The sequence below is a fragment of the Mobula birostris genome, chromosome 4 (genome assembly GCF_030028105.1).
Source record: "Mobula birostris isolate sMobBir1 chromosome 4, sMobBir1.hap1, whole genome shotgun sequence".
Taxonomy (NCBI): domain Eukaryota; kingdom Metazoa; phylum Chordata; class Chondrichthyes; order Myliobatiformes; family Myliobatidae; genus Mobula; species Mobula birostris.
Window position 1 is genome coordinate 35,752,098 of NC_092373.1, and position 24,683 is coordinate 35,776,780.

Sequence of the window (24,683 nt, forward strand, 5' to 3'; positions counted from 1 at the left end):
TTTTTGACCAGCTCATTATGTGAGAACTCAGAAAAGCCTTGCTAAAGTTACTGTTACCACCTCAAAAAAAAGAATAGTCAGTTATACTCTGTTCCAATAATACTTATGCTTATAAAGCAATATTGAATCCTTCAAATTAATCTGTATCTTCATAAATCATCAATACAATACTTTAGAAGAGATTACAATAACTTGTCCACCACTGAAATTAAACTTAGCCTCCTTTTTCATGCAATGTGAGCAGTATTCCAATCCTGTGGCACCATTGCTACCTGGGAAAACTGAAAGACAAGTGGTGTTGGAAATACTCAGTTGGTCAGGCAGTACTTGCGGAGGGAGATGCTGAGTATTTCCAGAATTTTCTGTTTTTATTTCAGATTTTTCAACAGTTTTTTCTTATCCAATATTAAAAAAATGACAATCAGTATCTTTAAAATTGCGGTGTTCGTTTTTTTTAAACACATTGGGGGTGTATTTCATTCAGGCTGATCTAGCCACTTAACCGCTGAGTAGATCTTCCTGTACTTCATTTTAATTTTCAGTATTTCATGCTCATCTAATCAGAATTTAGAATCATTCGGGATCTTACCCACATCCATGCTTACAAATCAATTTTTTTAAGAATAAGGGAGTCAATAAATTAAAGTATTTAAAACAAAATATTGTCCAACAGGGGAAAAAAGCTGCTATTATTCTCTCTATTGTATCATTCTTATTCTGTGACCTAAAAATGAAATGAGATGATATTTTCTGGACAATACGCCGAGGGAGTATTTACACGTGCACAGGGAGGATTAATGTCTGCGGGTGGACCCCTCACAGTTCTGGTGCCAGGTGAAGCCCAGCCGGCTTTCCTGCAGGTGCTACCGCTCTTGGCGGCGGCCCAGCGGCAGGCGGCAGTGCGCAGGCGCGCTGTCAGTGCGGGACACCGGCTGCGAGTCAAGCGGCCGAGCTTTGGGGCCTGAGGAGAGGATGATCCTGAGGGGCAGGTGAGCTCCGAGGCGCCGGCACTCTGCACGGTGCCGAGGCTTGTTGAGTTTAGGGTCCAGGTGAGGGGCGGGTGGCCGGCCGGAGACCAGACACCCCCGGGGCCCCGGTGAGGGGGGACTGACTGTGACTAGGAATCCCCGGTGGGGTGGGGGGGGGGAGATCGGGGAGGGATATGCGGTCAGGATCGTAAAGCCTCGCCTATCGGTTGATGGGCTGCCGGATTGGCCTCGCTGCCAGGGACTGATTGTCGCCCCACGTTGAAAGCCATGCAAAGTTGCAACTGAAGCTACAGGCCCCTCTTTGATGCTGAGGGCATGAGGTGGATGGACAAGAGGAAGCCGTGTTGGGAACATGGATGAGATGTCACTGTTGCTGAAGTGGTTGAGAAGTCAGTGAGTGATCCAGTGGTGAATGTGATGGTCCCGGTGGGGGTGAAAGTTTGGGTACCTGTGGGTCAGCACTATTGAGTGGTGGGGGTTGCTGTTGGTGATTCATTGGCAGAGTGATGGGTGCCAGTTGATCAGTGTTGGTTGGATTGCCAGCAATAACCTGGTGTGAATGGGTCACCCACTCTCCTCGAGGAAGATTTTGGAGTTGCAGCTGAATTTCTTTCAATGACAGGGATTTATTTTTGTGGAATTTAAGGAAGGAGTTGGCTTTTTAAAATATATTTCCATTGATAAATGTTTGATGCTCAATGGTTTTCCAGTACAGTAAAAGTGTTTTATTAATCAAGGTGTAATTTGTAAATTCAGATGGACAAGTAAAAGTTTAACTAATTTTTGCCATCACATCGCATATTGGTACTATTTTAGTGTTTTCCCCTCCTTTCTAGATGATTTATGAATAATATTTCAGTGATAATATCAGCCAGTCTTCTTTGGAATATTACATAATGAAGGAATAGAGATGTTTTCATAGACCAGTTGTCTTTATCAATTGGTTATCTTGGTTAAATGTTGATCACTCTTGCTCAAATGACTTTTTGCATATCTCTTGATACAGTATCAGGTTAAGTAAAGAGTGACATGAATAATGTTCCAATCGACAGCACAGGGACAGGTCCTTCAGTCCACCATAATCATGCTTGCCAGTCTGTTGCTGCCATTACAATTGTCTGTGTGGTGGTGTGCTGGGATAATGGCATCAACATGGGTGATGCCAAATGGCTCAATAAACTAATTAGAAAGGCTGGCTCTGTTATAGGAGTCAAACTGGACACACTGGAGGCTGTGGTAGAACAAAGGACCTTCCGGAAAATCCTGACAATACTGGACAACGTTTCTCACCATCTGCATGTCGCCTTGGCTGAACAGAGGAGCACTTTTAGACTAGACAACTGCGCTGCTCCGAAGAGTGCTATATGAGGTCATTCTTGCCATTAGGCTCTATAATGAGTCAACCTATAGGCGGGCAATTGAAGACCCCTCCTGTTAGACTGTTTGCAGTAACTTATTTTTTTATTCTTTCTGCTTTTCTAATATTTATATTTGTGTGTTTGTAATGCCACAGTGACACTGTAATTTCCTTTGGGATCGATAAAGTATCCATCTATCTGTCTATCAAGTAACTCCTAGGAGTTCCCAACCTTTCTTATGCCATGGAGCCTTACCATTACCCAAATGGATCCATGGACCCCAGGTTGAGAACACCTAACACTTGCAGCTTTTTATACCATGATGTTTCCAGTGGTCATTTAGGTTTTTTCGAAATGTTTGTCTGTCTGTTTGGCAGCAAGCTTCAGACAAAAAATCTTCCTCAAATCCCTTCAAAATCTCCTATTCCTTACACTTGAAACTTCAAGTCATAGACACTTATGCTAAAAGTAAACATGAAGGATCTGGGTCCAAAACAGACTGTTTATTCGTCTCCATAGCTCTGGATTCCCAGCATCTGCAGAATCTCTTGTGCGTGTATATTTTTCACTATACACTCCATTCATGTATTTGTTAATTTTGTATACCCCCTCAATTTTCTATGCTCCAAGGAAAATAACCTGGGCCACAAACTCCATGGATGTGCAACCCTAGATTGGGCCCTTTTGCCCAAGTTGTCTTGTCCATGCTGATTGTGATGCCAAGCTATGCCAGTTCTATTTCCTTGTATTAGGCACATGTGTCCCTCTACTCATTTCCTACCCAGTACCTTTCTGACTGCCATTTTAAATGTTGTCACTTTATTTGCCTTTTCTGACACATCATTACATATGTTAATTTAGAACCAAGATGAGGAATTTCTTTAGCCAGAGGGTGATGAATCTGTACAATTCATTGCCCTGGATGACTGAGGTGGCCAAGGCATTGGATATATTTAAAGTGGAGCTTGACAGGTTCTTGATTAGTAAGGATATCAAAGATTATGGGGTGAAGGCAGGAGAATGGGGTTGAAAGGGATCATAAATAGGCCATGATAGAATTGTAGAACAAACTCAATGGGCCAAATGGCCTAATTCTGCTCCTTTATCTTATGGACTTAATGGGACTAGGCAGGGATCAGGTTGACCCGGGTCAGATAGGCTGAAGGGCCTGTTTCTGTGCTGTGGTCCACTATATTGACCATCTGTAAAAAGCTTGCTCCTTAGATCTCCTTTAAATTTCTTCACTCCTGCCCCCACCCCTACTGTAAACATCCTATGATAAGTGAGGGGAAAGATCAGTTTATTCAATCTCACCTTGTAACTAAAGCCCTGCATTTGAGGCAACCTCCTGGTGAATGCATTCTGTAGCTTTTCTTATGCTACCACATCCTTCCTGTAGTGTGAACAGAACTGTATACAATATGCCAAGTGATTTTCCTAGCTGCAACATTACACCCCAATTCTGTGTTCTGTGCTTTGGACTAAGAAGGCAACTATGCCAAATGCCTTCTTCACTACCCAATCCATCCATCCATGTCATCACTTTCAGGGAACTATGAACTTGCACCCCAGGATATTTGTGTGCATGAATATATCGAAAGTCCCTGTCATTTATTGCATATACTTGTCAGTTTTTGACATACGAGAATGCATTACTTCACACTTTTCGAAATTAAAAATAATGCTAATTCTCTGCCCAGCTTTCCAGCTGTTCTATGAATTATTTTATTTGTGATCAACCTTATTGGCTATCTACAGCTACCCCAATCTCTTATTGTCACTAAATTTACCAACCAAAACACCTAAGGTCTCATATGACAGGCAACAAGGTCCCACTGGTTTAGTCAGATAAACAGTACCCTATGTCTCCAATTACCAAGCCAATTTTGGATCAGTTTACTGATTTGCCTTGGGCAGTCAACCATTCAGGACCTTCTCAAAAGCTTTGTTAAAGTCTATGCCTTGTCTGCTGCCCTCCCTTCATCAGTTGCCTTAGTTATCTTCTCAAAGAATTCAACTGGTTTTGTGAGACGTGAATTCTAATACATAAAACCACGCTGAATTCCTCTTAATCAGTGTCTGCCTTTCCTTTTCAGGACTTCAAATTCCCTTTGAACACCACCATGTTAAATAATCAGCTTTTTTGTTATTTTCTTGAATAACCTCACCATGTACCATATTGTTTCCAACTCATTTTCCTTGTTTAAATCACCTGTTGATCCCCCATCAGTACTATATTTTACTACCTTTATGTCATCAGCAACCTTGAAAATGGTCCATTTGGGTCCTTCAGCCAAAATTTTGATATGGGTTATGAATAGATGTCTCCAATTCTGTGCTACTCAATTGCTGTGGACTGCCAACCTAACAATGTTTATTCCTACTTTGTTGCCTATTTGTTAATCGTCTCTCAGGTAGGCTACCCCAAATTCCAAGTGTGCTTGCTTGTTTAGTAACCTCCTGCATTTGGCCTTATCGAAAGTCTGCTGAGTATTCTGATGAGATGGTGGAGAGTTCGATTGCAGCGGTTTCTATCTATCAACCAAAAGTGTTATTGCCCTTTTTTAAATGTATTTTTTTATGATTGCAAGACCCAACTGAACATTAAGAACGTAAAGTACTGCAGATCTACCCCATCAACAAGTTGCTCATTGCTGGAGAAACTGAAGGAGTTTGAGTTGGACTTGGAGCAGATTGTGCTGCAGCCTGCACAGAAAGCTGTCAGGAGTCAGTGCGTGAAGGAGCTGTGCAGTCTAACAGCAAGTCGCTTTTCTTGTGATCGTAAGGTCCTGTTGGACGTTGTTAATATGGAATGCTGCAAGTCTGATTCACTGATTTATTGGTGGACAGCAGGGGCAGACAGCGGGGGAGCTGCGTGGCCTCAGTCATAGCGAGGTCTAGGCCTCAAGCAACAGTGTTCCTTGTTTACAGCCGCCCAGCAGAGAGGAGTTGGAGTCAGTGCACTCCGCCGGAGGCGTTGTGGCATGGTGTCCAAACTAGAGTCGGTGCTATCCCCAGTGTTTGCTCAGCAGATGACAGGCTGCAACATTCATGGACTCTATCTTTGACGATGGTTTTTTTTGTTTGTGTCTGTAGTTTACTGATACCTTTCAGTATATGTGCCTGCTTTCTTATATGTGTTAAATGTCCTTTGTGCCGTGTGTGACTTTTCTTACTGTATTTTGCACCTTGGTCCCTGAATAATACAGTTTCATTTGGCTGTATTCATGCATTGCTGATAACAATTGAACTTGAACTTAAATTATAACACATTCACCCTCTTATGTAGATGTCTCTAAACTTCCTTTCATTAATCTGTTGACTGTTTCCAATTATATTATTTTTAATGCCTTGTAATCACATTCTTTGTTATAAATCCCAACATTTTTTAAACTATTTGTCAGGCTCGTGCTTCCTCCTATCTAGAGCAGTCCTGGTTACATTTGCTGCCCTCTAATATTCTAGAATCTACAGGACAACCGGAGCATCCACTCTTTCCACAGTTTAATTGTCATGTCATCATTTACTTATTACTATTTGAAGGAGTATGTTTGTTTTAATTGGTTGTCATGCTTCCTAGAATAATGCAGTTGCTTAAATGATTGTATTGTGCTCTGGAGCACCTTGAGGTTTTGGGAGGCATCGTATAAATGCAAGCATTTAAAAACTATCTTTGATCGCTTTTACCAGTAAAAATAGTTTTATAAACTTTTCTCAGCCTCCTACAATTTACTTCATGACAATGAAACATCTGTCTTTTGTAAATTCCACTCCACTGTTTTAAGGGGGGGGGGGTTAAAGGACAGGATTTTATAGATGGTTAGCATAAATTCATAAATTTAGAGTCCATTATCAAAGAAGTACTTGGAAGCACATAGCAAAATAGTTGGAAGTCAGCATGTTTTCCTTAAGGGGAGATCATATCTGACAAATCTGCTGGAATTCTTTGAGGTAGTAGCAGGTAGGATAGATACAAGAGAGTCAGTAGATGTTGTTTACTTGGATTTTCAGAAGGCTTGGATATGAGGCTGCTAAATAAGATACGAGCCTATGCTATTAAAGGAAAGGTATTAGCATGAATAGAAAATCAGCTGACTTGCAGAAGGCAAAGAGTGGGAGTAAAGGGGCTATTTTCTGGTTGACTGCTGGTGACTGGAAGCGTTGTGCAGGGGTCAGTTTTGGATCTGCTACTTTTCACATTGTACATTAATGATTTGTATGATGGAAGTGATGGCTTTGTGGCCAAGTTTGAGGATGATGCAAAGATAGTGGAAGGTCAGGCAGTGTTGAGGAAGCAAGGGGTCTGCAGAAGGACTTGGACAGGTTGGGAGAATGGGTAAAGTAGTGGCAGATGGAATATAGTGATTTTGATTGTGAATTGTAAAATAGAGAAATTTTTTCTCTATAAAATTTAGTTACAGTTTTATACTGATTTTATGTTGAGACAACTGAAGTGTAGTGCTGATAGCATTTGACTAGATTATCTGTAAATAAAACACTGAAGACTGTTGAGGCATGCACTCAAGAAATGTTTTGTTTTCATTTCCTGTTTTAATTGAGGTTGAGTTTATAATTGGCTTTGGCTCACCTCAATTAGGGAGGGGCAAAATTTACTGTGTTTCTTACTCTTGACTAGCCTTCAGTATTCATGTTGGCCAACTGATTTAGCAGTTGGGTTTCAGTTGTTTACACTTATCTTTGGTCTTATGCGTATGAAATCTGAGGGTTTCTTTCAAAACATTTCCCTTCTCTGTCATTGCTGCAATGCTTGCATCATTAGACTTGGTTTTATATTTTTAAAATGTATTTTATTGTTTAAAAAACCAGAACTACATAAATATAGAAAGTTCATGTCATCAGTTTCATAAATAGTTATCTATTTCATTACTGATGATGTGTTCATGTTAAATAATCATCCATTTGCAGGAGAGACCGAATTGGTCTCCATAGAACGACTATAATTTTTAAAAGAATCAGTGATATACTTTGGTTGTTTACAATGCTCCCAGCAATTTTAGATTAAAATGTGATTATGGTGTCTAGGATGTGCTCTATCTAGATAATTTGAGGCGAAGGAATATATTTCATTTTATATGTACTGATTATTTGTGCTGATTATTTTCAGAAGGGGTAGTATGAAACTTGGACACTGAGCTTGAGTTGTATACACTGCTGTTGGACTTTGCAAGTGTTATCATCCACAAATATTTTTTTAAAAAAAAACATTTTATAAGGTTCCTACACTGTAGCTGCAGTTACATCGAGCAGAATTTTCTCTGCAAGTGCTTGGTTTATTAAGATGGTGTCAATGTTTACAACAGTTATGGCTTAACCTGAACAGGAAGAAAGAAAGTTAAAAAGGGGGAATATGAAATTTGCATTGTAACAGCTATTAACAAGATATAAAGCATATTCATTATTACTTGTTATTATTTTCTGACTCACTTTTAGTAGTTATTCCTAAAACAACAACTGAGCTGGTCATGTCACTGCATAGAAACAATGCAGAGCTTTCATCACATGTAATTATACAGCCATTAGTTTTCTGATTCAGCTTTTACTTTTGTGTGTGGGAGATAATATCTCTTATCTAGTATGTGCATACACACGCAAAAGAAAACAAATTGAAAAGTCTGACTCTGAAAAATAAGTTAATGCTGCATTCTAAATTATTCTCACTCACTGATTTGGCCAACCAGTTTGCTGATTTAAATTTAAAACTTTTGAAAAATACAGATGAAAAATCTTAAAAAACACAATATTGTGTTTGTGCTGGATGCAAATGAAACTTTTTTTTCCACAGATTGGTATTGAATTGGTTTATTATTGTCATGTACTGAGATACAGTGAAAAGCTTTTCTTGCATACTGTTTTTACAGATCATATCATTACATTGAGGTAGAAGAAAGTAAAATAATACTGCAGAATAAAGTGTAGCAGTTACAGGGAAAGTGCAGAGCAGGGAAACAATAAGGTGCAGATCATAACGAGGTAGACGGTGAGGTCAACTTATCATACGAGGGAATTAGTTAATACTTTTATAACAGCGGGTAGAAGCTGCCTTTGAACCTGGTGGTATGTGCTTTCAGACTTCTGTATCTCCTGCCCAATTGAAGGGTGGAGTAGAGGGAATGTCTGGGGTGGATGGGATGTTCGATTATGCTGGCTGCTTTGCCAGGGTTTGCAAGACATCACTTCCTACAAAGTGAAACCCAATAGCACGAGTGGCAGCGATGCTTCACTACCAGATGAACTCAACGCCTTCTATGCCCGCTTTGAAAGAGAGAACACAACTACAGCTGTGAAGATCCCTGCTGCACCTGATGACCCTGTGATCTCTGTCTTAAAGGTCGATGTTAGGCTGTCTTTAAAGAGAGTGAACCCTTGCAAGGGGTATCTGGTAAGGCTTCCAAAACCTGTGCCAACCAACTAGCGGGAGTATTCAAGGACATTTTCAACATCTCACTGCTACAGGCGGAAGTTTCAGTTGATTCAAAAAGGCAACAATTATACCAGTGCCTAAGAAGAATAATGTGAGCTGCTTTAATGACTATCACCTGGTAGCATTCACATCGACAGTGATGAAGTGCTTTGAGAGGTTGGTTATGACTGGACTGAACTCCTGCCTCAGCAAGGATCTGGACTCATTGCAATTTGCCTATGGCCACAATTAGGTCAATGGCTCTCCACACGGCTTTAGACCACCTGGACAACACAAACGTCTATGTCAGATTGCTGTTCATCGACTATAGCTCAGCATTTAATACAATCATTCCCACAGCCCTGATCGAGAAGTTACAGAACCTGGGCCTCTGTACCTCCCTCTGCAATTGGATGCTCGACTTCCTAACCGGAAGACCACAACCTGTGCGGATTGTTGATAACATATCCTCCTCGCTGACAGCCAACACTGGCGCACCTCAAGGGTGTGTGCTTAGCCCACTGTTCTAATCTCTATATACACACAACTGTGTGGTTAGGCGTAGCTCAAATACCATCTATAAATTTACTGACAATACGACCATTGTTGGTAGAATCTCAGGTGGTGACGAGAGGGTGTATGGATGTGAGATATGCTAACTAGTGGAATGGTGCTGCAGCAACAACTTGGCACTCAACGTCAGTAAGGCAAAAGAGCTGATTGTGGACTTCAGGAAGGGTAAGACCAAGGATCAGATACCAATCCTCATAGAGGGATCAGAAGTGGAGAGAGTGAACAGTTTCAAGTTCCTGGGTGTCAAGATCTCTGAGGATCTAACCTGGTCTCAACATATTGATGTAGTTATAAGGAAGGCAAGACAGCGGCTGTACTTTATTAGGAGTTTGAAGAGATGTGGCACGTCAACAAATACACTCAAAACCTTCTACAGTTGTACCATGGAGAGCATTCTGACAGGCTGCATCACTGTCTGGTATGGAGGTGCTACTGCACAGGACCAAAAGAAGCTGCAGAGGGTTGTAAATCTAGTCAGCTCCATCTTGGGTACTAGCCTACAAAGTACCCAGGACATATTCAGGGAGCGGTGTCGCAGAAAGGCAGCGTCCATTAATAAAGACCTCCAGCACCCAGGACATGCCTTTTTCTCACTGTTACCATCAGGTAAGAGGTACAGAAGCCTGAAGGCACAGACTCAGCGATTCAGGAACAGCTTTTTCCCCTCTGCCATATGATTCCTAAGTGGATATAGAACCCTTGGACACTACCTCACTTTTTTTTAATATACGGTTTTTCTGATTTTTGCATGTTTTTTATCTATTCAATATGTGTATACTGTAATTGATTTATTTATTTTTCCCTACATATGTATTGCATTGAACTGCTGCCGCTAAATTAACAAATTTCACGTCACATGCTGATGATAAACCTGATTCTGATTTCCTGGTGCAGAGAAAAATATAAACAGAGTTTGTGGAGGGGAAGCGGGCTTCTATGATGTGTCCACATCTCTGTAGTTTCTTGCAAATACGTGCAGAGCAGTTCTCATATTAAGCTATTATTCATCCAGAAAGGATGTTATCTATAGTGTATCTAAATTGGGAAGGGTGGATGAGGGTATGCGATATATACAGTGGCATGCAAAAGTTTGGGTACCCCTGGTCAAAATTTCTGTCATTGTGAATACTTAAGTGAGTAGAAGATGAACTGATCTCCAAAAGTCATAAAGTTAAAGATGAAACATTCTTTTCCACATTTTAAGCAAGGTTAGTGTATTATTTTTGTTTTGTACAATTTTAGAGTGTGGGGGGGGGGAAAGGAAAGGAGCACCATGCAAAAATTTGGGCACCCCAAGAGATTTGAGCTCTCAGATAACTTTTACCAAGGTCTCAGACCTTAATTAGCTTGTTAGGGCTATGGCTTCTTCAGTCATTGTTAGGAAAGGCCAGGTGATGAAAATTTCAAAGCTTTATAAATACTCTGACTCCAAACCTTGTCCCAACAATCAGCAGCCATGGGGTCCTCTAAGCAGCTGTCTAGCACTCTGAAAATTAAACTAAATGATGCCCACAAAGCAGGAGAAGGCTATAAGAAGATAGCAAAGCGTTTTCAGGTAGCCGTTTCCTCAGTTGGTAATGTAATTAAGAAATGGCAGGTAACAGGAAAGGTGGAGGTCAAGTTGAGGTCTGGAAGACCAAGAAAACTTTCTGAGAGAACTGCTCATAGGATTGCTAGGAAGGCAAATCAAAACCCCCGTTTGACTGCAAGAGACTTTCAGGAAGATTTAGCAGACTCTGGAGTGGTGGTGCACTGTTCTACTGTGCAGTGACACCTGCACAAATATGACCTTCATGGAAGATTCATCAGAAGAAAACCTTTCCTGCGTCCTTACCACAAAATTCAGCATCAGAAGTTTGCGAAGGAACATCTAAACAAGCTTGATGCATTTTGGAAACAAGTCCTGTGGACTGATGAAGTTAAAATAGAACTTTTTGGCCGCAATGAGCAAAGGTATGTTTGAGAAAAAAGGGTGCAGAATTTCATGAAAAGAATACTTCTGCAACTGTTAAGCACGGGGGTGGATCAATTATGCTTTGGGCTTGTGTTGCAGCCAGTGGCATGGGGAACATTTCACTGGTAGAGGGAAGAATGAATTCAATTAAATATCAGCAAATTCTGGAGGCAAACATCAGACCATCAGTTTAAAAAAACAGCCGAAGGTGGAAAGAGGGTGGCTTCTGCAAAAGGATAATGATCCTAAACACACCTCAAAATCCACAATGGACTACCTCAAGAGATGCAAGCTGAAGGTTTTGCCGTGGCCCTCACAGTCCCCGACCTAAACATCATCAAAAATCTGTGGACAGACCTCAAGAGCAGTGCATGCAAGACGGCCCAAGAATCTCACAGAACTAGAAGCCTTTTGCAAGGAAGAATGGGTGAAAATCCCCGCAAACAAGAATTGAAAGACTTAGCTGGCTTCGGAAAGCATTTACAAGCTGTGATACTTGCCAAAGGGGGTGTTACTAAGTACTGACCATGCAGGGTGCCCAAACTTTTGCTTCAGACCCTTTTTCCTTTTTTTGTTATTTTGAAACTGTAAAAGATGGAAATAAAGTAATCTTGCTTAAAATATTAAAGAAATATGTCATCTTTAACGTTAGGCCTTTTGGAAATCAGGTCATCTTTTACTCGCTTAGCTGTTCACAGTAACAGAAATTTTGACCGGGATGCCCAAACTTTTGCATGTCACTGTATTTAACCTCCTCGGGAAGTAGAGTATTGGTGAAATTTCTTGGCTGTGACTTCTATGCGGCTGGACAAGGGCACAAACTATTGGTGATGTTCACTCCTGGGAACCTGAAGCTGTCAACCTCAGTACCATTGATGTTGACAGGGATATGTGTACCGCCCCTTCCTCCCTTGCTCTTTCATTTTCATTTCTTCGTCTCTTTTCTGTATTCATCGTTATTTGAGATACAGCCCAGTATGGTGATATCATCTGCAAACAGGTGCTGCTTGTACTGTATTTCCGGCATTTTTTTTTGCTGTAATTCTGCTTTGAGAATAGTTTGATTGAAAATAAGAATAAATTATGTATTTTTACTTTTCAATTTACATTAGATTCTCAAAATCATTGAACACAGAAATGACACAATCTGTAACCAATGCCAAAATTATTGTGATTTTATGCTTTTTACAAATTTACAAAGCGGTATATTGAAACTTGAGTAAAGGTGATAGTTGACAGCAGCTCACATTTGTACAATGCTTTTACTGTGTTTGGGGGGGGGGGGAATTGCTTTGCCAGCAGATGCCATTCAGGTGACACCTATCTCATGCAAAGACTCCTTTAATTAATTTAGTGGGTCGGCTTTTCGAGCACAAGGGGCTTCAGTTTGTCTCACATAATCACTGTCATTGGTTTCTCTATATGCTGACCAGGTTGACCTTAGTTGTGCTTTACGACTTGTGCCTGGATTTACCTACTCTTGTTTCCAAAGAGTGTTTGAATTTGATTTACTGTACATTTACATACAACATCAAACAGAACACAGGAATAGAACCTTTGGCCCATGATGTCTGCACTGAACACAATGTCAAATTAAATTAAATCTCTTCTGGCTGTGTTTACATGTTCATACCCTGCACTTGCTGCCCATTCAGGTATCTTAACAGCCTCTTAAATACTACTGTTGTATCTGCTTCTCCACTACCCCTGGCAGCCCATTCCAGGTACCCACTGTGTTCGTTTTCAAAAAAAAAGAGAAAATACTTGCCCTATAATCCCCTTTTAACTTTCCCCTCTCATCTAAAATACATGCCCTCTAGTACTTGACACTTCTACCCTGGGGGGAGAAAGATAATGTTTACCCAATCTCCTCTTCTCATAGTTTTACAAACATCTATCAGGTCTCCCCTCAATCTACAAAGCTTCAGAGAAAGCAAACCAGGTCATCCCATTGAATCCAGAACATCCTGATAAACCTTTTCTGCGCCCTTTCTAAAGTCTCCACATCTTTGCAGTAGTGGGGAGAGCAGAATTTCACACACTACTCCAAGTGTGGCCTGAATAAAGTTTTATATAGCTGCAATATGACTTCCTTACTCCTAAACTCAGTTCCCTGGCTAGTGAAGACAAGCATGCTCAATGCCCAGTTGGGGCATTGAGGAAATTTATGAGACTCTTGGATAAGCATGTAGATGAAAGAAAAATAGAGAGCTATGCAGGAGGAAAGTGCAAGTTAAATGTAGATTAATAGTCAGTACAACTCCATTCGGCCGAGGGTCCTGTACTGTTCTATGTACAGGATGCTCATAAGGCCACACCTGGAAGACCCCACACAGTTTTTTGTCTCCTTACCTAAGTAAAGGACAATGTAGTGAGTCCTGATAATAAAGGATCAATGCATAATGTGACTATTCCTCCTTCCCCTGCTCTTTCCTCCACTTGAGTTCCATCTGAGTTCCTTCAATAGACTGTTGAACAAGATATGGAAAATGGTTCAGTAAATCTAATGTGTTTAGAGGAATTTGTTGGAGAAAATGGAATCTAGAAAATACAACTCCTTAACTACAGGAAAGAACCATGGACCAATAACAATAACACTTGAGTGTTTTTTTTAAAGTAAGCTTAATCTTAATAGTAATTAATCAAAAATATCTTTCATTGCACCTGTGCATACGTGCTGTGAAATCCAAGTTTGTCATAATGTACAACTACATACACTCATTTGCCACTTTGAGTTACAGGAGTGGAATGTGTGATTTTCTGCTGCTGTATCCCATCCGCTTCAAGGTTTAACACGTTTGTGTTCAGAGATGTTCTTCTGTATATTACCATGTAATGTGTGGTTATTTGAGTTACTGTGGCCTTCCTGTCAGTTTCAACCAGTTTGGCCATTCTCCTCTGACCTCTTTCATTAACAAGGCATTTTTGCCCACAGAACTGCCACTCACTGGATGTTTTGCTCTTTGCACCATTCTCTGTAAACTTTCGAGACTGTTGTGTGTGAAAATAGCAGGAAATCATCAGTTTCTGAGATAATCAAACCACCCTGGCTAGCACCAACAATCATTCCATGGTAAAAGTCACTCAGATCACATTTCTTCCCCAATCTGATATTTAGTCCGAACAGCAACAGAATCTCTTGATCATGTCTGCATGCTTTTATACATTGAGTCGCTGCCACATGATTGGTTAATTAGATATTTGCATTAACAAACAGGTATACGGATGTACCTAATAAAGTGGTTACTGTGTATGTGGACAGGTGCAGTAAAATCTTGCTTGCAGCAGCACATAGCATCATATAAGCAACACAGACAAGAAAAATCTTAAACATATACAGTACACAGATTTTACCAGAAAGAACATGATTAGAACAAAAACCACAACTTTTTTTTGGTACAAAGTGATCAAAGTAGTCATAGTGTTGCCAAACTGTAGTGGTAAGTTTTGGCAGTTGGTACAGGAACTGAATGGTTGAAGGGAAATAGATGTTCTTGAACCTGATGGTGTGGGACTTGTGGCTTCTGAACCTCCTTCCCAGTGTAGCTGTGAAAAAATGGTATGGCCAGATGGTGAAGATCTTTGGTGATAGATCTGTATTTGTGCATATGGCAATAAACTCAGCTTTGGCTTTGATTTTGGGTAAGTGGTAAGAGAAATACAGAGGACCTTCTTCACCCAGAGAATGGTGTGCAGCTGGAATGCACTGTCAGTAAGAGTAGTCGAAGACGAGTCATTAACAACGTTTAAGTGGAGTCCAGAGGAGCACTTGAATCACACATACATTGAAGGATATTGGCCAAATGCTGAAAGCTGGGATGAATATGAATAGGTGGATGTGATGGGCTAACTGGCCTGTTTCCATGGTGTGTGACATGTGTGGCTTATCGTTTAAATCTGCTCTTGCTCTACCAAGCTTGTTTTTCCTAACTGTGGCTCAATCCTGTCCATCAAACCAGTCTCTTCCCTCTCAAATCAGTGACATTTCTGATGTCTTCCACCATGTTGACAATTTTGAATTCTGTGGCCCCAGCTGGCCCAGCTTCATCATGGTTGTTCATTCCCCTTATGAAAGTCATTCTGAGCAAGAGTCATTGACCCAAGACCTTAAATGGGGTCTCTTGACACAGATGTTGCCACACAATTTTGTTTCAGATTCCAGCATATACAATTTTATTTGCTTTCAATTTAATCCAATTTGCCACTTTCTCTTGGATGCTGTGAGCTTTCACTTTTCTGATCAATTGTCAAAACACCTTGAAACATTGTCAATTGCATTTCTACATCCTTCCTCTGACAAATCTATGCTATTGTCCTTTATGAATCTGAGATTATCTAAGTGTTGATTTTTCTGTCCCAATAATTTGCCCTTCATCAATATCAGTCTGTTGGTCCGTGGTTATTCCATTTCTTGCTCTTTTAAACAATTATATGAACATTAGTGGTCTTTCATTCCTCCAGCACACCCTGCCTGAGACAGAGCATGGGAAAGTAATATTTGAGTCTGCATTATTTTGAAGACTATGCCTTATCGGAATTGCCCTACAATAACTGGAAGGAAACCTAATTACTAGCATCCTGCCTATATGTTGTTTTTCTCTTAACTGTGACACAAACATAGGAAAACAAATTATAGCCAGTAAACTGGCTTTTTGTTTTTCTGAGATTTGGAACATTATTGAGACTACTTGCAGCAGGATGCCAGTGTTGTATACTTCATTTCACTTTTAGTGAGCAGTTGTCTTGTTTTTCTAAATGGACTGAATCATTGTAGGGAAGAATCTTGGAGTTTTCATTTTTTAAATCCAAGTACATGCTGAGACAAAATCCAGACTTCTCGTGAGTGGTACTAATTTATTATTTCTATCTTGCATCAATTAGTTACATCTGGGATAAAATGGCAGGTGATCAGTTGCAACTTTGGAGTAGGCTGAGCTGGAGACAGAGTCTGTCTGAAACGTCATTCTGCATCGTAGACCCTGTAATTGATATTTACCCTGTATTATTTCACCTGTTGGCTCCTGCGTTCAAATCAATTAGAATGGACAAGCCACTTCTTGCAAACTGTATTATGAAGGCATCAGGCCACATGTTGTCAACAACAATGACTAGCTGTATTTACAAATTGCTGTTAACAAGTAAAAATATTCCTCCAGCGTCTCAGAAGCAAGAAGGGGAAAATGGATGTTGAACTAAAGAACCTATGGTGGAAGAATAGCTAAAAGTTTGTTTGAACATCTTTTAAGAAGGTGCTTTGGTGGATTGGAAAACTGGGTAGAAAAGTTCAGTGATTATTCCAGGGCCTCGGTGCCAGTTAGGGAGTTTACACTCCTGCTGTCAACCTCTTGTTTCCTTCTTGACTGACAGATTTTGTTCTACTTTGTCAACATTTCCTCATTTTTCAAAACCTGTTTGGCCTCCTCTTTATTTTTGTCTATTCACACTTCTTTTCTTTCATAAATAACTTTATTTTTTAAAAAATTACAACTCTCTGAACCATTCAAATGTTTTGTGTCAAAATAATTATTTAATGGATCATCCAGCATCTGCACTCATGCTGTCTGTTTTCTTTATTCGTCTTCTTACTCCATTTTTTAAAAAAATAAAATTCCATTCAGTGCATTCGTTTCCTAGTTCTGTTGTTAACTGTGGCTAGTACTTTTGATCTGAGTTTGTGGATTGTTGGTCCACACCAGGCATTTGAAGGGGCAAAAAATCCTAAATTTGACCCTCCAATGTACTGTCAGGAATTTTCAGCTGTGAATTCAAAACAAAATTTTGTCTGGCTACTTGGGAACCTCTGGAACCATTTCATAGAAAAATAGCAGAATTCTCTCTTACCATTTTTTTATTTACCAACTTTTATGCACATATATAAAATATGGATAAAATGTGGCAGATGAAAGGATGTTGGTAGAAGGAATGAATTTGTGGGTTATTTTCTAAATTGTGAGCAAATTCAGAAATTGAAAGTGCAGAGGGGCTTGGGAGTCTGAGTGCAGGGTTCCCTCAGAGTTAACTTGCAGGTTGAGTTGGTAGTAGCAAAGACAGATGCAATGTTAGTATTAATTTCAAGAAGATTAGAATATAAAAGCAAGAATGTAATGCTGAGTCTTTATAAGGGATTGGCCGGATCACATTTGGGGTATGGTGAGCAGTTCTAGGCTTCGTATCCAAAGGAAAGTTGTGCTAGCATTGGAAAGGGTCCAGAGGAGGTTTATGAGAATAATCCCGAAAATGAAAAGGTTAATGTATGAGAAGTGCCTGATAGCTCTGAGCCTGTACTTGCTGGAGTTTAGAAGAATGAAGATGAAATCTCGTTGAAACCTAGATATTGCAAGGCCTAGACAGTGGATGGCCAGAGGTTTTTCCGAGTAGTGGGAGAGTGTAGAACCAGTGGACACAGCATCACAATACAAGACTGTACCTTTAGAAAAAGAATTTCTTTAGAGTGTGGTGAATCTGTGGCATTTATTGCCTCATATGGTTGTGGAAGCCAAGTCATTGGCTATATTTAAAGTGGGGTTGATAGGTTCTTGATTAACAGGGGTGTCAAAAGATATGGGGAGAAGGCAGGAGAATGGGGTGGACGGGGGAGAATAAATCAGCCATGATTGACTCAGTGGTCGAATAACCTAATTCTGCTCCTATGTGTTAAGATTTTATGGTTTTAAAGCGGAGATTATTTGTTGTCATGACATTACTGCTTGTGGAGCCTAGTTATATGTAATTGATTGCTGTATTTCTTATAATGCAGCAGTATCTAAACCTAAAATACTTAATGGACCATAAAGCACTTGGAATGAGAGCTAATTTCAGGAAATATAAATCTGTCTTAATTAAAATGATAACCTTGTGTTTTCTTAACCTCAGGATCCTAGAATTTTACTTTTTTATAGGCTTGATTTTGATATGTTTTGCACTCTTTACCAAAGTAAACAATTCAGTGGAATGTTTTAATCATTTCCCTTAACCTCTCCCTTTTTTTTGATCAGCTTCCTTGCAACATGAAAAACAGGAGTTCATTTTGTATTCTAAAGAAAAATTCTATGGATACTGGAAAATGAACAAAAATTTAAAATAAACTGCTGGAAGAACCCAGTAGGTTAAGCTGCATCTGTGGGGGGATATGTGGGGCAGTGAAGAATTGTCAACATTTCGGGTTGAGATTTTGTGTCAGGAAATGGCTAGCTTGAGAGGGTATGGTTTTAATGGCTTGGAAGTAGGTACAGAGGAAATGTCAGGGGTAAGTTTTTTATGCAGAGAGCGGTGAATGCATGGAATGGGCTGCCGGCGACGGTGGTGGAGACAGATACAATAGGGTCTTTTAAGAGACTCCTGGACAGGTACATGGAGCTCAGAAAAACAGAGGGCTATGGGTAACCCTAGGTAATTTCTAAGGTAAGGACATGTTCGGTACAGCTTTGTGGGCGGAAGGGCCTGCATTGTGCTGTAGGTTTTCTATGTTTCTATGACTGAGAGTAGAAAGAGAAAATAGCCAGAACAAAGTGAAGTGGGGTCGGGTGCCAAGGGACGGGGCAGCAGGTGAAAGGTGGAGCAAAGAGGGGTGAGCTGTGATGGACAGGAAGGAGAAGGGGTGAAGTGGGAGGTGGGCAGGTGGATAATAAGAGAAAGCAGAGTAAGGTGGGGAGAGGGGAGGCAGACGGAGCCAGGTGGTGAGGGTGAAAGTCTGACAACTTCTGATTTCCTAGCGCCCACTGCTTCACCTTCAGAATGGATCTCTAGTCTTTATACATCTCCATCTGGAAAGGCCTTAGACCACAACATTTCTTTCTACAACAAAGATCCACCATTCCTCACCTCTAACTGTTTCAGCCTCCTCGCAGAGCTTGTTTTTGTCTTCAACAGCTCTTGATTCCTCTCACTTCCTGCAAATCAACCGTGCAGCTATGGGGTCCAGATACATCTTTTTGTTTTGTTGTTGTTCTAAATCTGCCTGTAACTATTCTCCAACTTTTTGTACCACCTTTGCTCCTAACTTCCTTTGTACTCTCAAATTAACTTAAATTATTTCCAACATTTTTCTCACTTTTCTGGATCTCGGTCTCCATCTCAGAAGACACATCATCCATTAACTTTTTACATTAAACATTGTCTCCCACAGCTATCTAGGCGATTTCTTACCACCCTGCCTCTTGAAAGGATGCTGCCCCTTTCTCTCAGTTGCTCTATCTCTGCTACATCTGTGCTTAAGATTAGGCCTTGCATTCCAGTATATCTGAAAGGTCCTGCTTTTTAAAGCAAACTATTTTACCACTCTGTTGCATTTCCTCTATTTTCTCAACTTGTATTCTTGCACCCCTGTCCTCCTTTGAAGTCACAGAGGGAGTGATCCTTGCTGAGAGTGGTGGGGGAGGTAAAGATGTGTTTGGTGGTAAATCCTGTTGAAGATGGTGGAAGGTGCAGTGAATGATGTGCTGGTTGCAGAGGCTCATGGGGTAGAGCATCCACTCTAGACCTGTTGTCATTTTGGTCAGCTACAATGGGATTCCATCGTGTCAGATTATGTCTTTTTCACCCTATGCTGGAACTTTTTTTTATGATTCTATGATATGTTTACCCCTTCCCAATCACCCCTCCCTGGCACAGCAGAACACATAATTTCACCCTCCACTCCTCTCCCGCATTACCATCCAGTACCTAAACAGCTCATTCATGTGAGGCAAAGATTCACGTGAACCTCCTTCAACTTCACCCTCCTGCATTTGGTTCTTTTGATGTCACCTTCTCTACATCAACAACACCAAGTACGGACTGTGTGACTGATTTACAGAGCACCTATGCTCTGTCCTCAATGGCCATTCCAAACTCCTGGTTCTTTTCCCTTTCCTATATTGACCCGTCTGACATCTGCCTTCTCCGCTGCCAGGGTGAGGCCCAGCACAAACTCGAATAATACCTTGTTTTCTGCCTCTGTAGACCCAACACAAAATGTATGAACACTGAATTTCCCAATTTCAGGTTACTCTTACCTACCGCTCACATAGTGCACCCAGCAGATCTCTCACCCCCGCTGCCCCTACTCTGGTTCCATCTGCTTTTTCACTTCCCATAATGGTTTCCATTATCACTTTTCTTATTTATCACATTACGACATTTGTAGTTTTTCTATCACTGCTTATCTGTCTCCACATTAATCCATCTCCATTTGGTTCCATCTGCATTTATAGACCGTGTCTCCTTCTATCAGTCAACCCTTGATCCACCTACACTACTGTTTAAGCCCCCCCCCCCGACACTCCGCTTTATACTTTCCATCTCCACTGTTAGTTCTGATGCAGAGTCTTGCAATTCTTGCTTCCCCGCAGATGATGGCTGACCTGCTAAGTTCCTGTAGCAGTTTGATATTTTGCTCCAGCATCTACTGTCTCTCCTCTTTCCTAAAAACATAAACTGCTGGACTAGCTACTTCTGAAATGTCGACTGTACTCTTTTCTTAGATGCTGCTTGGCCTGATGAGTTCCTCCAGCATTTTGTGTGTGTTGCTTGGATTTCTAGCATCTCCAGATTTTCTCTTGTTTGTGATGCTGGATTAGTTTATTGCTTTCAGCAATTTCTGTTTTCATTTTGAATTAATTTCTATGTTTGATTGCTTCCTACTGTAACCATGCTGTTTTTCAGAAGTGACATGTTTATTTGTGTAAATTTGAAATATTAAACTATATAACATAGGAGTTTCATTTTGACGAAGAAGCTGATTGAATGTTAGTCTTGTATTATGAGATATAGTGACTTCAGTTTCACAAGAAGCTTCAGTAAGATTTGAGCTCCTGAGTATTGGTTCTGATTAACTAGTCAAATTCTACAAGCATGATACCACCTTTGAATAAAACAGAAGTGCTGCAGATGCTGGAAGTTTGGAAGAACAGTGTATGCTATTTGAAATGTATAATGCTTTTTTTTCTTTTCATGGTTGCTATCTGATTTACTGAATGTTTTGCATTATTTTTGTTTCTCACAACTGTTCCCTTGTTGGAATAAATACAGTTAACTACCAGTTGAAATCAAATGGTGCTCAGTAGTATCGTCAAACTATCCCACTCAGTGGCTTGATTTGACTGCTCCACTGAACAGTATAACATGTAGAAGACGCCCACAGTTGCATAGTTTTCATGGCATGTGTGTGGGATTTTTATCGGGGGGAGCGGGTGGTAGGGTGGAGTTTGGCATAACACTGAATTACATGTGAGGACAGGTGGTGTAGGGAAGGGATTGGACCCCATTTCCAGTTGCACTGGGAACATCCTGGATTATAATCATTATAAACAACTCTGACACTCATTCAGTTATGTAATCTACGTGGGTGTAGTCTGGAAACTACTTAATTTCAGTTCTTTGATGATTCACATTATTAACAACGAGGCATCTGTTCCAGTTAGGGAGGTGGAGCTTGGAATCCTGATAAGCTGCTTCTTTTTAATCACGCACCTCCAGTCCTCCAGATTGAGGGTAATTAAGAGGTAAATTACTGTACTGCCATTAGTTGATTCATGAATTAATATAAACCTTTTTTATTTGCTGTACAAGAGTTTTAGAAATGGTGGTAAAATAAAAGTTTTACTCATTTTCTATTGAAATATTATTTAAACCTAAATATGCAAGTAATTGTTACTAGGAATTTAGTTGTAACCAAGAGCCAGGTTAGGTTAGTATCCTTCTGCCCCTCTTTTTTTCTCTCTCTATCTAACATGACCTTTCCACTTCCTGTCTGCATCTGTGCCCCATTCTCCTCTATGCATCCCCTCCTATTTAACTCCTTGACCTTGCTAACTTTTGAATTTTTCGCCTTTAAGCCAAAAGTATAATCGTTTTTCAGTCCTGATTAATGCACTGAGAGTATAATAATTCCCTGTTTAAATACTTTGAAGATTGACTTCTGACAGTATATAAGAATTTATTTTGATAGAAATTATAAAGGGAGCTAGGAAACAGGCCTTTATTCAACATGCTATAAATGTTATAAGTGCTTGAGTACTCTGAGTAAGTTTACCAGAAGTGTTCAATTAAAATGATTCATCAAAGAGGAATTAAAGCAGTGGGTGTTGATTGAATTGTTCAAAAGTCAGATGATTGTTTGTCAGTGAAATCCATTGTTTCAGTGAGGCAGCTGCTCCGGTCTCATGGAGGATTAACTGTGCTTTTGTTATCTCCCCTCTACCCACTCAGCTCTTTTAAAATATATTTTTTGAAGATTTCAGATGTATAGCAGTATTTTGTAACTGGTCAGTTGTTTGAATACACACATCAAGTTTCCAATTTAAGATGCATCAAAGGCAAGGGATTAAGTGAGAACTTTGTTATGGTTATAAAGTTAAGGCAAAAGTGAACTTAAGTGAAACTTCTACACTTCATTATGTTTGGACGTCAGTGCAGAATTGCACATTACAGTATTTTTTTTGAGCTGTGAAAACATTGTCCTGTCATGACTTGGTGACATTATCATGATAAAACTAACTCCTCTGCTCTTCCAGTGCATTTAAAGTGCCTGCCAAAATCATGTGTCAGCCTGTTTTTGTTTCTCTCTCCTCAAACCTCCATAGCAAACTCTGTTGCTAGTCCTAATACAGTTAGAACCTGAAACATTACTTGCTTGACCTGAGTATTTCAAACATTTATTATTTCATATTTCCAACATGCCCAATATTTTTTTATTTTTGTTAACTTGTGTTGCTATTGTGAAAACTTCAAAGGTCACAAGTTTAAGGGTAATAATTCTGTGCAAACTGTTTCTCTGTTTCCAGTTGTTTGTAGTGATTTAGCCATTTGTTTTCACTTACAATAGATGAAAGTACAAGGGAGACAATTTGAGTACAGAATAATAGTTTTCTTTACAACTGGAGTAACTGAAATACAAAAGAAATAATATGGGAAATATACAATGGATCCATCATCTAAAAGGGGATAATATGGACTGATATTTCTGTAGAGACTATGCTAAATGCTGTTATTTTCTCGTGAGCAGCATCTTTTATTGTGGACCAAACAAATTTGTGTTTTTGCTCACCAGTAATGTGAACTTGACACTTTGGCTTGTTATACCAGGAATCACAAAGCTTCATGAGTTTTGGTTTACTCCAAATACTGAAACTTGACCCTCATTTCTGATTTTTTTTTGACAATTGTCAACAACCAACAATTTGCTACTAAGAAAACAACAGGAATTCTGCAGATGCTGGAAATTCAAGCAACACCCTGAAGTTAGTCCTGACGAAGGGTCTCGGCCTGAAACGTCGACTGCACCTCTTCCTACAGATGCTGCCTGGCCTGCTGCGTTCACCAGCAACTTTGATGTGTGTTATTTGCTACTAAGAATACTTCTTTTGAAAAAGGTTTGAAGTGACAAATTCAAGCCAGCTAAAGTTTTTGGGCTGGCTGGTGACTTAGTGATCAAAGAGGTTATGGGGAACCTAATAGATAAGGGATGATTACAGAGCTTTAAGAACCTAATTCCAGAACATGGGGTCTGGAGTATTGAAGACACTGCCATTAATGGTGGAGTGATTAAAATTGGATGTGCAAGAAACCAAAATTAGAGGGCAAAATCAGTTCTGAAGAATTAAGGGCTGAGAAAGCTGACATTAGGGAAGGTTTTGAAGATGAAGGCAAGAATTTAATATTTGTTCACATGACGATGAGTACACACTTCTCGGATGCTTGCTGCATTAAGCCGTGAAGTTGTTGATCAGATACAAAAATGCGCGCATTTTTGAGATCATAAATATAGAACTGAAATTTCATTAACAAAATTGCAGTGAATCTTCAGAGTTTGTTGGTTTAGAAATGGTGTGACAAGGTATTGCAATCTAGACTAGTGCTATGGGAACAAAACACATTGAAGGAATGGCACAGGATGTTTCATTCTCCTCCCAAAGGCATTGTGCTAGAGGTTACTGATTCATCAGATTATTGTTGAGCCAACAAGTATTTTCACTGCACAGGACGGCACACATGTTGATGCAGGTGCTTGGATCCTTTAAGTGTGGCAGTATCTTAATAACAAAAAGCACTTTGCAAAGGAGCTCTTTACTGAAGTCAAACTCTATAATTCACTCAATGCACAATAACATTGTACAAAACTTTAAATACTTTACCAATGACCCCTTCTAAAATTTCATTAGTTTTGTTAGTTCCACATTGGTTTTTCTTGGACAAAGAAACTGAAGTTTGGTTATGGAAAGAGGCCGAGACCACTTGGTAATCGTTTAAGGTATGCTCATTTTGCAATTAACCAGTGCAACAGCTTTTCCACTTTAATCATTCTTCTGCACAGGTCTCTTGTCATTGTTGGATATGACAGACTACCAACATTTTGAGGGAAGAGAGTGTATATGTTACATTATTGAATAAATTGGTGAAGTAAACAGTAT

General features: G+C 40.0%; 1 protein-coding gene across 4 annotated transcripts in view; it reads left to right on the top strand.

The window, feature by feature from the left end:
• The first annotated feature begins 921 nt into the window (after positions 1-921).
• tnk2b (tyrosine kinase, non-receptor, 2b) overlaps positions 922-24,683 on the top strand; it is a 244,249-nt gene continuing 220,487 nt past the window's right edge. The window contains exon 1 of one of the 4 annotated variants that reach the window (XM_072255152.1): positions 922-989. The gene's annotated coding sequence lies outside the window, so the exon portion shown is untranslated. Of the gene's footprint in view, positions 990-2,203; positions 2,359-16,112; positions 16,135-21,704; positions 21,777-24,683 lie in introns of those variants that run through there. The other 3 variants (XM_072255156.1, XM_072255157.1, XM_072255154.1) reach the window with 3 other exon arrangements.